Genomic DNA, 16,025 nt, shown 5'->3' with positions numbered 1-16,025 from the left:
TTTGTTTCTGTATTTTTTTTTTCTTGTTGTTGTTTGTGTGTACCTCACCTTCATATAATAGTATACTTATTTTTAATTTTATTTAATAGCTGTTTTTTTCATTTTATTTTATATGCTTATTTTTTCTTCTGGTGTATGTGTGTGTGTGTGTGTGTTCGCACGCGCATGTGTGTGTGTGTAAACTAAGCACATGCCTGGTGTCTGCAGAGTCCAGAAGAGGGCATCAAATCACCTGGAACTGGAATTACAGATGGTTGTGAGTCACCATGTGGATATTTGAAATTAAAGTCAGGTCAATGCAAGAACAGCAAGTGCTCGTCACTACTCTGTCATTTCTCTAGCTCCACAACAGTATGCCTTTGGAAATGTTTCTATTAGTCATAGCACAAGCCTTTGAAAAGAGATGTGACAGATATTCTGATAGACGTAGTATAAAGTCTGTCCTGAAAAAACACAGAGCAACATCTACAAATCGCTGGGCACCACTTTGTTAGAGACACAGATCAACAAGAACTTAGAAGACAACCAACAATGAGAATCAGTTTCAGCTAGATCATCGAATGGTGGCCCTGAAATCTAAATGTGCTAGACCTGGTGCTGACCCTGACACTCCTTCAAAACCTTCTTTTATTTTCTTACTCGAGTTTTGCAGCTCATGTTCATAGACTGTATGGTCAGGCCACTTTTGAACCACTATCAACCCTGCCAGAGCGACTGAGGAGCTCAAGGCCTTAGTCTGGAGACTTGTAGCCCTAGCTACTCATATACCCAGAAGTTCTGGAGTAGATTCCTCAGAGTCCAACACACTGCTATCTCTGCAAGTTTCCGGAAGGGCTAAATAGTTCCATTCCTTTTAACTGAGTGCAAATGTGCTGTTTCTAAACACCCACCTACTGAGCTCCTCCTCCCTGCCTACAGACCTGTTTCTGAATAGTTACCTTATCTTTTCCTTTTTTTTCTCTCCTAAATTTCCTGGGCCATTAACCAGATTATGACCATGCCCAGTCTTCCTGCTGGGATCTAACACCTGCTCTTAAAAACTCCCTTTTGACTTTTGTCTGAATCCAAACAGAGCTTCTCACATCCTTTAGTCCACTCTGCAGGGCTCATCCTGTGTCCTTCTCCTTTCAATGCCCTTTGGAGTTAGTCTCACAAGGCGTTAGTCTCACAGCAAATTTATCTATTGTATTTAAGCATATTCTCCACACCTGTTTTTTCCTGATGAGATTAGATTAAGGTTCAAGTGGCTTCATTCTTTCCACTGTTTTGTTTCCTTGACTAGAATTTATCACTGCCATTTAAATGTGACACATCTCAACATACCATTACTTGGCTCTCAGACCAATCACTCCAGAGCATACTCCCATGTAGCTTGCTGCTTCTATCAGATTGCTGTCAATGCTAAGAGAACCCAAGAAAGCAAAATCATGAGCTTTCAAATGCATTCAACATTTGATTCCTTGCTTCTCCTGTGGTAGACTTGGGTAATGATTTCTGACTCCATTAGAGGCTATTCCGACTTTGTCATTTTCCCTCAGTTTGTGACAGCACTTCTGCTTTATATGAACCTACTCTCCAAGTTCTCTACCATGTCACACTGTTACTTATTTGTCAAAAAATACAAAATATATATGTTACTTTTATAATAGGACTATGAGCACCTTAAGGGGTCTTGGAATGCAAGTGTAATATTTCTCACAATTACTTTTTGCTAACTGTGTATGTGCATAAAGTTTAACATATGAGTGTAGATGTAAATTTATTACAATTAGCACTTTGAAGCACACAACACAAATATGCATATCTGTGTATATTTGGAGGTATAAGAAAAAGAAATATCTGCCATGATTTTCTAAGTATATTTTTACTCTGCAGTGCTTATACATGCACTTATTGATGTTGTTATTACCATTTAACCTTCAATCAGCTTCATCCCAGTCAAGTGATAAACTGTTTCCACCTTTATGTCATATACTCACTGAAATCTTTCTTTCTTTCTTTTTAACCTTTTATTACTGAGAGAAAAATAGAGTTCTCATTTTCTTCTTAGTTCTTTTAAAAATATTATTATTAATCCTCTGAGAAGTTACTCACTTTGATAATAATATTCACCTGAATTGTGTGGACATCCATTAGGGCAGTGCATCTCAACCTTCCTAATGCTGTGACCCTTTAATATAGTTTCTCATGTTATGGTAAGTTCCAAATGTAAGATTAGTTTGTTGCTACTTCTTAACTCTAATTTTGCTACTGTTATGAATCATAATGTAAAAATGTCTGTGTTTTCAAATGGACTTAGGCAGCTCCTGTGAGAAGGACTTGTGATCCCCAAAGGGCTTGGAACCCACAGATTTAGAATTGATGTAGGGCTTTATTAAAGAAGTCATTGAATGCCTTAATTAGACATAGTCTAAGATAGACTTTTAGGCTATATGGACATTATTGCTTCTCTGGTTTCCTTCACAGTATATTTGATGCCTGCATATAGGAAGACCACTTATTTTTACATGTTTCTTTGGCTTCCTGTTATTTACTGAGCATATTTATCAGCTGAAAAATTTTCTGAGGCATTATTTATGGTCTTATTCATATAGAATATTGTATACAGCTAAGATTTCAAGTACTACACTGAACAGAGACAGTAGAATGGACATCCTTGTCCTGGTGTAGATTTTAGTGGAAATGCTTTGAGGTTTTTTTTCTGAGTTTAGCATGATGTTTGTTGTGAGCTTGTGTCACATTGCCTTAATTATCTTGAGATATGTCCCCAATATTGCTAGAGTCAACACGACTTGTATCATGAAAGGTTGTTGAAATAGGCCTAAGGCCGTTGCCATATATAGTGAGATGTCCCTGTGGCTTTTGTATTTTGTTCTGCCTATATGCTGTATTCCATTTATTGATCCATATATATTGAACAATCCCAGCATCTCTGAGATAAAGCTGACTTGATCGTGGTAGAAATTGTTTTTGAAATGTTCTTGAATTTGGGTTTGAACACTTTGTTTTCAGCATAGAAATTAGCCTATTTTTTTTCAGTTGTGTCTTTCTCTGTTTTATTGTATTGTGGCAATACTGGATTCCTAAAAAGAATTTGAAGGTGTTCGTTCCTTTTCTATTTTACTGAATAATATTAGGAGTACTGATGTTGTTTTGTTCTTCTTTGAAGGTCTCTTTCAATTCTGCACTGTATCCAACTGGTCCAAGGCTACTCTCAGTTGTGGGATATTTAATTACTGGTTCTGTCTCATAGGTTGTTATGCCTCAATTTAAATTACTTATTTCATCTTGATTTAATTTTGGTAGGATACACACACATGTGCACATCTGTAACTCCATACATTTATCTCAGAATTTCTATTTTACTTGTGTGGTGGTTCTCTTTTCTCAACTTTATAATAACTTAGATATATCTGGGAAAAGAAACATTCAACTGGAGAATTTTACAATTTCTGTGTTTATTTTTCTTTTGGCCTAGTTTTTGAGCAGTGCCTTGTTTTGTGCCCTTGAGTTCATATATTTTTTTTCATTTTTATTATTAGTTACAGCTTCATTTCTTTGTGTCAGATAGGATATAAGGTATTATTTTCATTCTCCAAATATTGGTGAGACTTGCTTTATGTCTTAGTGGATAGATTTTGGAGAAGTGTCCTAGTGGTCAATTATGGAGGAAGTTCCAAAGACTTCTGAGAAGAAAGTGTATTCTTTAATGTTTGTGTAGAATGTTTTTCAAGTTTCTATTATATCCATTAGATTTCTGATATCACTTAAATCCAGATTTTTTTTTAATTTGTATTTGCCTGGAAGAAATTCAATTGTTTAGAATGAGGTATTGGAGTCAACTATAATCATTGTTTTGGGTTCTATTTGTAGATGTAGATGTGGATGTGGATGTGGATGTGGATGTGGATGTAGATGCAGATGTAGATGTAGATATAGATGTAGAGCTAGTCATATTTGCTTTCTATTGAATTGGTGTCCCTGTACTTGGTATGTATCTCTTTAAGATCAAATTATCCTTTGGGGCTATTTTTGCCTCAAAGATGGTGGAATGTCCTTTTCTGTCTCTTCTGCATAGATCTCTTCTTTGAATCTATCTCTCTTCTCTCTCTCTTTTTCTTTCTTTTTTTACATGTAAGGAGAGTTTTGCTTATTTGTATCTTAATTCCACTGGCTTGGAAACCCAATTCATCCTAAAATTCTATCTATTATTTTCCCCTTTAATTATAAATAGATTCTTTATTCATATAAGTATCCTGACTGATTAGAGTTTCTCCTCCATCTTTTTCTATGTTCCCTCCTACCTCCCATATTATCCAGATCTCCTTTCTGGTTGAGTTACCTTGGGCAGGTTAGGAGGGCAGGCCTTGATAGTTTGGGTGGGGAAGAGCTGGCTGACTGACTGACCAATTCAGCTACAAACCAGGCCCAGATCCAGGGCTTTGAATTGGCCCACACCAACATCTACCCTATCAATGAACTTCTGGTTCTGGTCCTATAGATTCAAAGCTGCAGAATCTCCATGACAGGGATCAGCATGATACTGTAGCAGAATCCAGGGGCCTCCAAACAGACTAATGACTCATTACAATGAACATTTGGAAGTAAAGATATATGAGTGTGTGACATATTGTTGACACACTACAGCTTCCACAAAGAGATGTTTTGTTGTTGGGATTTTTGTTTGTTTGTTTTTGCCTTGTGGAGGCAGATAAAAAATGACAGGGAGATAAGTGGTATTGAGTTGCATGATGTGGAGTTCACAAAGAATCACCTAAAAGTTAAAAGCAAGAAAAAGTGAAAAGAAAGGAAATGAAAGAAAAAAAAAGAAAAAAGAAAAAGGCTCTATGACACTGGGTAGCAGGCAATCATATAGGGCATTTACTTAATTAACAATTGTTGTGGCAGGGTCCACCCCCTTGTGTTTGGTATTATCCCTGTGTTGTTTGTCCTGGGTTCTATTCAAAAGCAGGCTGAGAAAATCATGGGGAATAATCCAGTAAATAGCATCTCTCCATTGCTGCTGCATTAACCCCTGCCTCCATGTTAGAGTTCTCTGTTTAAGTTCTTGATCTTCCTTGGATGATGAAAAATGATATTGGGCCTACTTCTGGGTCTAGGAATTTTATTTTTTGTGGCTTAGATGATTCTCCTTGCTGATCTTCAGAAGTCTATAGATGGCTTATTGGATTGTATGACTTTTAAGGGTATCCCTAAGTGTGGGCTGTGCTTTGTCATAAAAGAGTATAGGATGTTATAACATCCTCAAGTGGAGATAAGTTGGTAAAGAGGCTAAGGGGGTCCTTATCAGTGGTCCAGGTTTACTGTGCTATGTAGTTGCAGAGCATAGTGATGGATAGGAAGGCTGATAGGCTTAAGGCAGATATAGTTGATCTGGTGGTTCTCATTAAAGTGCTGGGTTGGTTTCCATGTGGTCATGAAGGGGATTATTGGGTAGGATGGCTAAAAGGTGGTCAGTTGGGCAGACTGAGTCTGGGAATACCTATCTGGGATTTTAGGTCTTACTCTATATACTCACAGATTGGCGCAGTGGGTGGGAATCTGATGGATGGGGTAGCTGTTGGAATCAGTCTTGTTATAACTACCTGGAGTTCTTAGGTTCAATGCAGTCTCAGAGCCACATAATGGGTAAGATGACTGAGATGCAGGGGCAGAGGGAACTAGCTTTGGGACTTCCTACTTGGAATTCCAAGCCTTTATGTTTGAGCCACTTATAATTTTATTTATTTTATTTAGTCTTTTGAAAGTTATATTAAAAATTAAAAAAATATATTAAATATCCTTATGTCTTTTACTTTAAGCCATATGGAAACGCCCTACCAAGAAATATATTTATATAGATATAGATAGATATTAGATAGATAGATAGATAGATATCTATATAGAGATAGATAGATATTATATATATATATTATATATATATAATATAGATATTATATATATATATAATGCTACTCCTAAACTACCACATTCATCTTAAACAAAAATACCAGTACCAAATGTGGGATGCATGTCTGAAATCCATTTGTCAGGAAATATGCAGAGCTCACCAAAGCAATCCAGACTTGCCATTAATTTTGGTTGCCACCTAATTAATAAGACCCTATTGCTGATATATAACACATATCAATTACAAGATACAGAAAAATAAGCTGGTACTGAACTAAACATTTCCACCTTGCTTTCTAGTATTCATAGTATTAAAAAATGCAGCCTCCTAGGGGAGAAAAATCATCAGTGGCCTTACCCTACAAAAATGCAATAGTAACATTCCTGGCAAAATGTCATAACTTGTGAAGTACTGGCAGGATGATTATGGATGTGACCAACTACTCTAATTGGCTATGAGCTCTGCTTCACATGACAGAGCTCCTGAGTAATCATATACATCTTGTTTAGGAAAAAAATGAAAACCAAAACAAATGAAACCAAAAAATCTGGTTGAAGCGGTCTTAAACCAAATCATGGAAAGAACTGCTGGTGTTTAGCTAGATTATCATGGCACACTTTTAAATTTCCATTTATACCGATAGACATATTCTGCTTTCAGCCTTAATAGAAAACCTTTTTCAATGTACAACAGTCAATGCAGAGTTTAGAGGCTGAGCAAAGTACTGAGGATAAGCAATGGTTGTGTGCTCAGCCCGAAACAGGACACCTATACTATCTTGTCAAAAATATTCAAGAAGTGGTAGAAAAGAAAAAAATGGAATATAGAGAGAAGGGTTGTGAAATGACTTCTGGGCAAGGAATGTCCAATGGCATTGTGACTTATAGCCGCTATGGCTTCTTTCAATGAGCCTGCATAAGACCAAGCCATTGAATGAGCCAACATTCAGTCATTGATCAGGGAGACTACTTCGGGCCTATGCTGAACTGGTTGTCTATTGATGGATCCTGGAGAAAGCTAAACATTGTCCTTATTGACAGGACAAAAAAAATGAAGCCACAAACTTCTAATGCATAAGTTCAAATCCTTAGTCATAAAGATGTCCCTGGTTAAATAAGCAAGTCACAAAACAAAACAAAACAAGACAAAACACAAAATAAAATAGACATCCTTGGGGAGGAGGGGGTAAGGCATAAGAGCTAGAAGTTCGATAGAGTGTGCAGGGAAGAATGATTTGAATGTCCTATATGCACAAAACTGATAAAGAACAAATTTTATAAAACTTTATTACTGGATAATTACCAATGTAAACTTCTGCAAATCGCCAACCTTTTTTTTTTTTTTTTGTCTTAGAGGTAAATATTTACCTGTATTTTACAACAATAGTTTCCTTATTTTTCTTTTTGCCATGCATTAATTAATTAATCATATTAAGTAGTTAATTATTTTACAATAAAGGGAATTGAAGCTGGAGCTTGACACACGATAGACCCCATGATAAATTCATGATGTACTTCAGCCCCCTTTTATCCTGTGGTTTTATATAGAGTTGCTCAAGTTGGCTTTGAATTTAGAAAATTCAAATTTTCTTCCTGCTTTAGTTCTCACGGACCTGCAATGTTAGGCTTCTGTCACTAGACTCTTCTTCTTTTCCTTATGGGGCCACTGGGTCTCTGTCTCTGCCCTTTCTCTACTGTATACTGCCAATATTAAAGCAATAACTTCCCTGCCATTTTTCTCTGCATTGGTTTCAGGGCCCTTGAGTCACAAGGGTTATCACATTTTATCTCTGCCATTTCTTTAGATTATGACATACTTACATGTTTTATTTCATTACTACCAGAACTTAATCAATGCCACAAAACATAACAGGTATTCAATAAATATTAGTAAGTGAATTAGGAAAGTGAGAAAATGGGGACAAGGCATCTTCATCTCTTCTGAGTTCCTGTGATGTTATATTTATTGTTTCTGTAGTTCTGCTGGTTGAACCCAGTGTCTTACCTGCTAGGTAAGCACTCTAGTGCTGAATTGCCCAAGTTCTTAAATTTTCATATTAAGACATTTTAGTAGCTAAAACCATTTTGACTGAGATTTTTGTCATAACCATTGGAGCTGAAGGAATGCTGTATTTAAATTTCTTTTATGAAATTCCAGTTATATCACCAGTTGACTGCCACCCAGAGCCATTTGCTTAACCTCTGGGTTCTCTGTTACTTAATCTTGAAAAGGAAGTTGAAGAAAAGTGCTCTCTGAGGCCCTTTCCAGCTCTGAAGTTCTATGATTGTCATCAACGTTTGCATAAATAAAAAATTCAATTAACATGAACATCTTAACCCCTAAGCATTATCACTAAATTGAGGTTTTCCTTTTTTGTGAAAAGCAATTATTTTATATACACAGTAGGAAAAGAAAGTATTCATATATTCTACTTCTATCTACAATTCAACTTCATTAGAAAAATCATTTTTATATAATGTGATTTTTTTTTTTAATTAGGAGAATTTTCTACAATTATAGGAGCATTATGGCTGTTTTCATTAATCACTGGATCCATTACAAAGCTCATATACAAGCATCGTTGTCTTGTCCAGGCCTAATAAGAAGTGGCAGATTTTCCTCAAATCTAACAAGGCATTCCAGACTCTACTTGGCACAAGACCTCTGCCTCTGCATGGCATAAGAGAGTTCCTTATGTTTTCAGTGCCTAAGCATGGTCTTCATGTCCATATGGTTTTCCTGGGTATTTGTCCTAGTTTTCACTATGGTGATGCTCTGATGCTCTCAAGCTTAGCTTCCACAGAAAGACTTTATCTATTTATTTATTTTTTGTGATACTCTGTTTTGATGGCCAAGGTCGAACTTGCCTCTGAAGAGTTAACACCATGAAAATTATTCACGAGGTATGTTACTGAGACAGAGAAGGATCTGTGCACATGTATAATCGGAATCAAGAAAAGTCATTTCAAAAGCCACGAGCACTATAAATGTTAATTGCTTTATTGTAGTATCTCATTTCTAGTTTTAGCATGATGGGATCTAGAAGCACCAGTCAAACAAGTCTCTGAGCTTGCCTGGGGGAGACTATGTTGAATGGGCTAACTGAACCAATGGTGGGCCCCATTGTCGGAGATGGAATAGAGGATACCAGGAAAAGAAGGAAGCTGAGCCAAACAATGATTCTTGCCGGCTTCCTGACTGTGACCAATAGCCTCAAGGCTATGGACCAGGAGCTCTCTGCCATGGTGGACGATGTCCTTGAACTCAGAGCCAAGATGAACCCTTTCCCATCTGTTTCTCTTTGTGTACCTTATCCCAGTAACAGGAAACACGATAAACTTGAAATATGTACAATGAACATAATAAATTTGGGTGTGTGTATGCCCTTGTAAACCTACCAAGAGGATGAACATACTGCACGCAATTTTCATTCCCTAATCTAATCAAATGATCCTTTAAATCTTATTTTCCAGCCTTGTACATTCCTCTCGTGTTCATCTTTTCCCACACAATTCCCCATCTGCTTTCTAAATCTGTAAATGATCTTGCCTTTTAAAGAATTTTGCAATAATTGAATCATGAAATGTGCTTTGTTTAAATCTCAGGATATTTTGACAGTCACTTACATTGCTGTCTGTGTTGGTAAATACTGCATTTCTCTTTTTTTTTTACTGAATAATATATGCATTGCATGAAATTAGCACAATTGGCTTATACGTTCATCTCTTGGAGACCATTTGAATTGTTTTCATGTTTTTCCTATGAACTGTTATGTGCCTAGGAATTTATGTTCAAGCCTTTGAACATACATAGTTTTATTCCTTTGAGCAGAAACCAGAAAATGTGGCTTAAAAATATTGTAATCACGTTAAGAAACTGTCCAACTATTTTTAAAAGTAGTTGTACTATTTTACCAACAACAGCTTGTAATAATCTTGGCTCTTCTGTATTTTTTTAATTCTGGATATTTTTATTCTTTTTGAAGATAGGCATTTTTATAGATATGCGATAGTATCTAACTATGTGCCTACTCCAGATTATATAAAGAACTTTGAAAAAATCTTCAGCCATAATAAAAAATGAATTCAGTAAAAATGAGAGAAATATATACTTCAATAAAGAATTAATACAGATGAAAATGTTCACAAAAATAATGTATTAGAGCAATGCAAATTGTTTTATAGATATTTTGATTCAAGTAAGAATCATTTAACATGAAGTACTATTTATAATATCTCCAACTGTTTTCCTGACAAGTTTTTCACATTGAATATGACATTACATATACAATTTAATTTGTGTTTTGTTCTTTGCTAGAATGTAAGACATAACTACTTGTACATTTTATCATGTTCTTGTTATGAATGACCATGAATGAAACATGAACTGCAATATGTAGTAAATTTGAATTACTTCCAATTTTTCATACATTGTCATACATGAATTTAACATACATTGTAAATATACATTATGCTCACATTTTCAATCAATGAGACTCTGTGTTAACAATTAAATTTACAAATCTGCTTGTTAGAAATTTAATTTCAATTTGAACTAAGATATCTTACTATTTCTGTTAGTCATCTTTTCTATACTAGTGCTACACGCAATTCCTTTTTTATGAATTTGCTCTCATGTTATTTATTATTATCTCAGTTTCTCCTTAAGTACTTGAATTATATCTGTGCATCAGAGTCTTGGGCTGTTTTTCAAGGGTGGTATAACTTTAGTTTATCTTTTTGTAATGTTCAGAAAACTTGACATTAAAATACTTCATGTTGTCAGTCTACTGACTGCATATGCTAGTTTCTTACAATGATTCTTAATCTTAGAAACTTTAATATGTATGCTTTTAATACGTAAGATTTGATGCTTTATTTTTCCTTTCAAATTTTTCTATACTGTATTTTTGACATATGATATAATCATGGTTCATATTATATGAACTGTCAATTTGTTCCAGGTTGTTTTCAGATCTATTTGTCTGTTATTATTTTTCCTATTTACTCTATCAATAATACATGTTTATTACATATGAATCACAGTATTTTTAAACAATACTTTAAACTCTCAAACACATATATTATCATTACTTTAAAATCATAAAATGTTAAAACTCTGGTTCTCTGTTTACAGTAATTTTTTATGGAACAGTTGGAGGGTGGATTGAGAGGGGATAAAGTCTAGACTGTAAAAAAATGAAAGAATAAATACAATTAAAAATGAGATATATTTAAGCTTATCTTTATAATTGTACTGCAAGTTTAAGGTAGTTTAAAATTATTTTTACATTATATATTTTGTATTCTTAAATTACAATTATTTATTTATTTATTTTTATTTAGTGTGTGTGTCTGTGTGTGTGTGTGTGTGTGTGTGTGCAACATATGCCACATCAAGAAATAGCTTGTGGAATCATGTTTCCTTTGGATCCTGCAGAGGGGACTCAGGTTATCCAGTTCAGCAGCAAATATCTTTACTCAATGAGTAAAATAAAATCTCTGGAGTCTATTTTGTTTTCTTACATAGAAATAGTTTGAGTTTTACATTAATTTTCCTTTATGTATTCAATAGAGTACACTGAAATTTTAGGTTTGGATTCAGATTGTCTTGGTCAAAACAATCAAATTAACTCTTCTATATATATTATACATTGTTTGAGCTCTATATGCCTTTATTGGTAAATATTAGTCAATCCTTTATGACTGTAATGAGTGAAGACACAGCTATCATATTTCTTGTACTATGCAGGGAGTTTTATCTTCTAAGAACTTCATCAGGAAATAAAGTTTAATTCTGGTACAGTTATTTATAGAGGTGCTGATTATAAGGGTGAAGGTGTATAGCAAACACACAGCATAGCTCAGCAGTCTAAAGCTTGTCAACATCCAGATCATTGTCACATTTAAATCTAGAGGGACAATAGAGTTTAGGGGACCTGAGAATGTACAGTCACATAATTTTGTCCCTGGGGAAATCAATGGCTATAGATAGAAGAATGAAATCTCTCAGGGAACAGAAAATAGATATTCCATTTATACATACCATTTTAGACAGTATAATGTGTATTTGCTGTTTATTTTAACTTAAACTCAGCTCCAAAATAACTGTAGTAGGATCTATTCTTCTAATGTACTTTCATACAACTTTTTTCAGTAAAAGGTGATCTGTATCACAACTTGAATGATATGTTTTATTCCCCTTGTTAATAGAGCTGTAGGTAGCAATAAGATTCCTTATAATTTGTTGTATATGGTAAACATCTCCTACCTGAGAATCCGAAGTCTTTGAAATTTGACATTTGAGTGCCCTCAGGAATCCACAAGTTCACAATCCCAAACTTAATCATGTGGCTTGTTATAATAAAGAGATCATGAAGTTGCTCAGTGTAGTGTTTCAAGTGAGCATGAAACACATTTGTGTTGAGGCTCCACTTGCACCCTGGTATAGAAACACTAAGACAGTTCTCCATAGGCTTACTCAATCTGTACAATGAAGAGAATGGACAATGGGGTTAGACTAAGTTATGCCCCAGTCTGGGTCTCCTTGCTTTAAACTCATTAAAGTCATTGACAATACGATTGTACAGTGTATATTTTGATCTTTCTGATTTACATGTTTCCTGCCCAAATCTGCCACAGCAAGCTACTCTCTTCCTCACACAAAGCTTGTTCTCTTTCAGTAGTTTTGGGTTTTACCCTCCTCCTAATTATGTAATCTTAAGTAATGGATCGTAATCAATTGCTTTCTCCAGAAAGTTGTACTTCATGTTGTTCTGGAAAATGCTGTTTGGGGGGGAGACTCCAGCTGCTCTTTGCTCTTTTATTTTGAGAGTCTGTGTCTACTGGCAGCTGCTCTCTCTTTACAGAATTAGCAAGTTCTTTTTCATTTTGATGATGAAATGGTGGTTTGCATTATCCTCAGTGAAGAGTCACTTCCTGCTTTGGATGTCAGCTTTGACTCTGCTGTTACAAGTAACCATGGATATCAGGATGCTTCCTTGGACAGCAGTCATACAAGCCATTGTTTTTTCATTATTTCAGGCTGCCCCTGAAAGGTGATCAACAGAAGTGGGTGGCGCCATGATATGAGTGCTGGGACAGAAATTTGAAGTCTAGGTTAGAGTCTGGGTGTCTATTTTTCAGACACACAACTGTGAAGCTACATCTAGAAAGACTAGATTTAATCACTCCTGGTAAGTAAACAATAGACTGAGGGCTCTGTTGAACTCTCATGATTATTACAGATCTCAAGTGAGGAAACATATGTAGTATGACTTGCAAAGTGTAAAGGGCAAGGCACTTTTGCTTGCTGTAAACAATTCATATTCCCTGAGCCCCAGGAGCAGGGCAGATGCCCTGTAAACTACTACTGGCATTTTTTATATTTTCCTACCTGATGAGCCAAATGCAGAAGACATTTACTTCTAATGGAAATCCCAAAGGATGCTCACTGATCTATTTAAAGCATATTTAACATAATTCTAAGAAATAATAGGAAGCATTTAGCACATTGATAAATACAATACTTTACAAATAAAACCATAATCATGCTTATTTTACACTGATAGCTTTTCCAAAACTACTGTGCATCTCTGCATTTTACCACTTACTTGAACAGTTTCAAGCATTCTCCAGCTTTTTTGAGCAATAAAGTGACAAAACATTATTATATTGACTCAAAGAAAGTTGTATGACCCTCATTAAAGGCAATGACTATTATTAATATATTAATGTTAGAATTTCTTTAAACTGCTCAAAAATGAATCAGCCTACACAATGGCTATTAGGATCTTTAAATGTTTATGTGAGTTAAAATTTTATTAGAGCCTATTATTTTCCTTATATTTCTCTTATAAATTGATTCATAATAAGTACATTACTGTTTCTTAATATTGTATCTTTATTATTAGCAATTATATTTTGTAGCATTTTTCCTGAGTGCAGCAAAGAGGATTTGAAAAGAAAAATAAAGGCATTAAATCAGTACTTCAAAAATATTAAGATTTTTTTCCACATTATCAGTTTTAAAGTACCTGTTTCATCATATTTACCCTTTTCACTCAAAGCACCTAAATATATTCAGAAATATCTGAGAATCTTTTTGAAGTTATTATATGTCTATGGTTTTATTGCCATGTTCTATTTTGGAGTGTTTAATGGAATTCATGAGTACTTATTAGTGTAGATACTGCATGTTGTGGGAGGAAAGGAACAATAAGAGGGTTTTTCTCAAGGATATTACCTTCCTTCCTATAAAAAGAGAAAAAATAAACAATATTTTCAAACAATCAAGTCATTTTGAAATGATTGCAATTTCTTCCCTAGTAATACATATTTAGCATAATTCTAAGAATTAATAGGGAGCATTAGCAGAATTCTAATTCTTACAAGATTAGAAGCCCTTAAACCATAACTAGCTAGGCATCACCTGGTAAAGGCATCTGCTGCTAAGATTGTTGATTGGAGGTCAATACTCTGGCCCTATTTGTTGGAAGGAGAGCACTGACTCCCACATGTTTTCCTCTGACCTCTCTATATATGTTGTGGCATGTGTGCAAATGTGTACACCTATACATGCATTAAATAAATATTTGAAATACAATTTGTGAGAGAAAAAAGTGGCTGAAGTGGAAAGAAAGAGCTGCTATAAGGGAGTCTGGCTAAGGTCTCTGGTGGACTGCCATTAACATTGTACTAAATCATGACAAAGGGATAGGAATTTGAAACACCAGAACCAGGAATGAAGTGTGGCTTTGGGAAGGATTGGAAAATGGCCAGGTTAGATGATGCAAATGATGGTATAGATGGGAAAACCTAGTGTAGCAGCCTACTGGCTAATATCACTTTAAGTTTCATTCTATCCCCAATGAGATGCTACTGGAAATATTTAATCAGAGGAATAAGATCCATGCTGCAACTCATATTGGAGACAAGCCCTGTGAAACCGCTGGCAGAGACTGGGAAAAATGTTAGAAGGCCACCTCAACACAGAAAAAAAAGTGAAAGTATCATTTTGAGTGAGCTAACCCAGTCACAAAAGAACACACATGGTATGCACTCACTTATAAGTGGATTTTAGCCCAATAGCTCAGAATATCCACGACACAATTTATAGACCATATGAAGCTCAAGAAGAAGGAAGACCCAAGTGTCGAAGAGTCAGTCCTTCTTAGAAAGGGGAACAAAATATTCACAGGATGTAGAAGGTGGGAGGGACTTGGGAGGAAGAGAGAGGTGGGAGGGAGGAAAAGGGGGCAGGATCAGATATGAGAGGAGATGGGTTTGATAGACAGAGGGTCAGGAATTTGTACAGAGGTATGTAGAAATGGGGGATGGGGAACTGGTGGTAGCCACCAGCAAGTCCAAGTTGCCAGGAAAGGAAGAGGTTTCTTGGACCCAACAGAAGTAAGATTAGCTAAAATGTCCAACAAAAGGGAGGGAGAACCTGAAGAGACCATATCCAGAAGTTAGGCAAGGTCCTCAGTTAGGGATTGGGGCCACCTACCTACTCACATCCAAATTCCTAATCCCGAAGGGCTTCTGTCTAAAGGAAATACAGAAACAAAAGCATGGAATAGAGACTGAAGGAAAGGTCATCCAGAGACTGCCCCACCTGAGGATTCATCCCATATACAGACACCAAACCCAGACACAATTGCTGATGCCAAGAAATGCTTAAGGACAGGAGCCTGTTATAGCTGTCTCCTGGGAAGCTATGCCAGAGCCTGACAAATACAGAAACATCAGATGCTTGCAGCCAATCACTGGATTTAGCACTGGGTCCCCAATGGAGGAGGTAGAGAAAGGACTGAAGGAGATGAAAGGGTTTGCAACCCTTCATAGGAAAACGTTCTTCATAGGAAAAAACAACAATATCAACCAACCAGAACCCCACCACCACCAGAGCTCCCAGGGACTAAACCACCAACAAAAGCGTACATATGGAGGGACCCATGGCTCCAGACACATATGTAGCAGAGGGTGGCATTGTCTGGCATCAATAGGAGGAGAGGTCCTTGGTACTGTGAAGGCTGGATTCCCCAGTGTAGGGGAATGCCAGGTAGGTGAGATGGGAGTGGTGGGTGGGAGGGGGAGCACCTCATGGAAGCACA

This window comes from Apodemus sylvaticus, chromosome 3, assembly GCF_947179515.1.
Source record: "Apodemus sylvaticus chromosome 3, mApoSyl1.1, whole genome shotgun sequence".
Lineage (NCBI taxonomy): Eukaryota > Metazoa > Chordata > Mammalia > Rodentia > Muridae > Apodemus > Apodemus sylvaticus.
The sequence above is the reverse complement of the archived record's forward strand: the minus strand, read 5'-3'. Positions refer to the sequence as shown.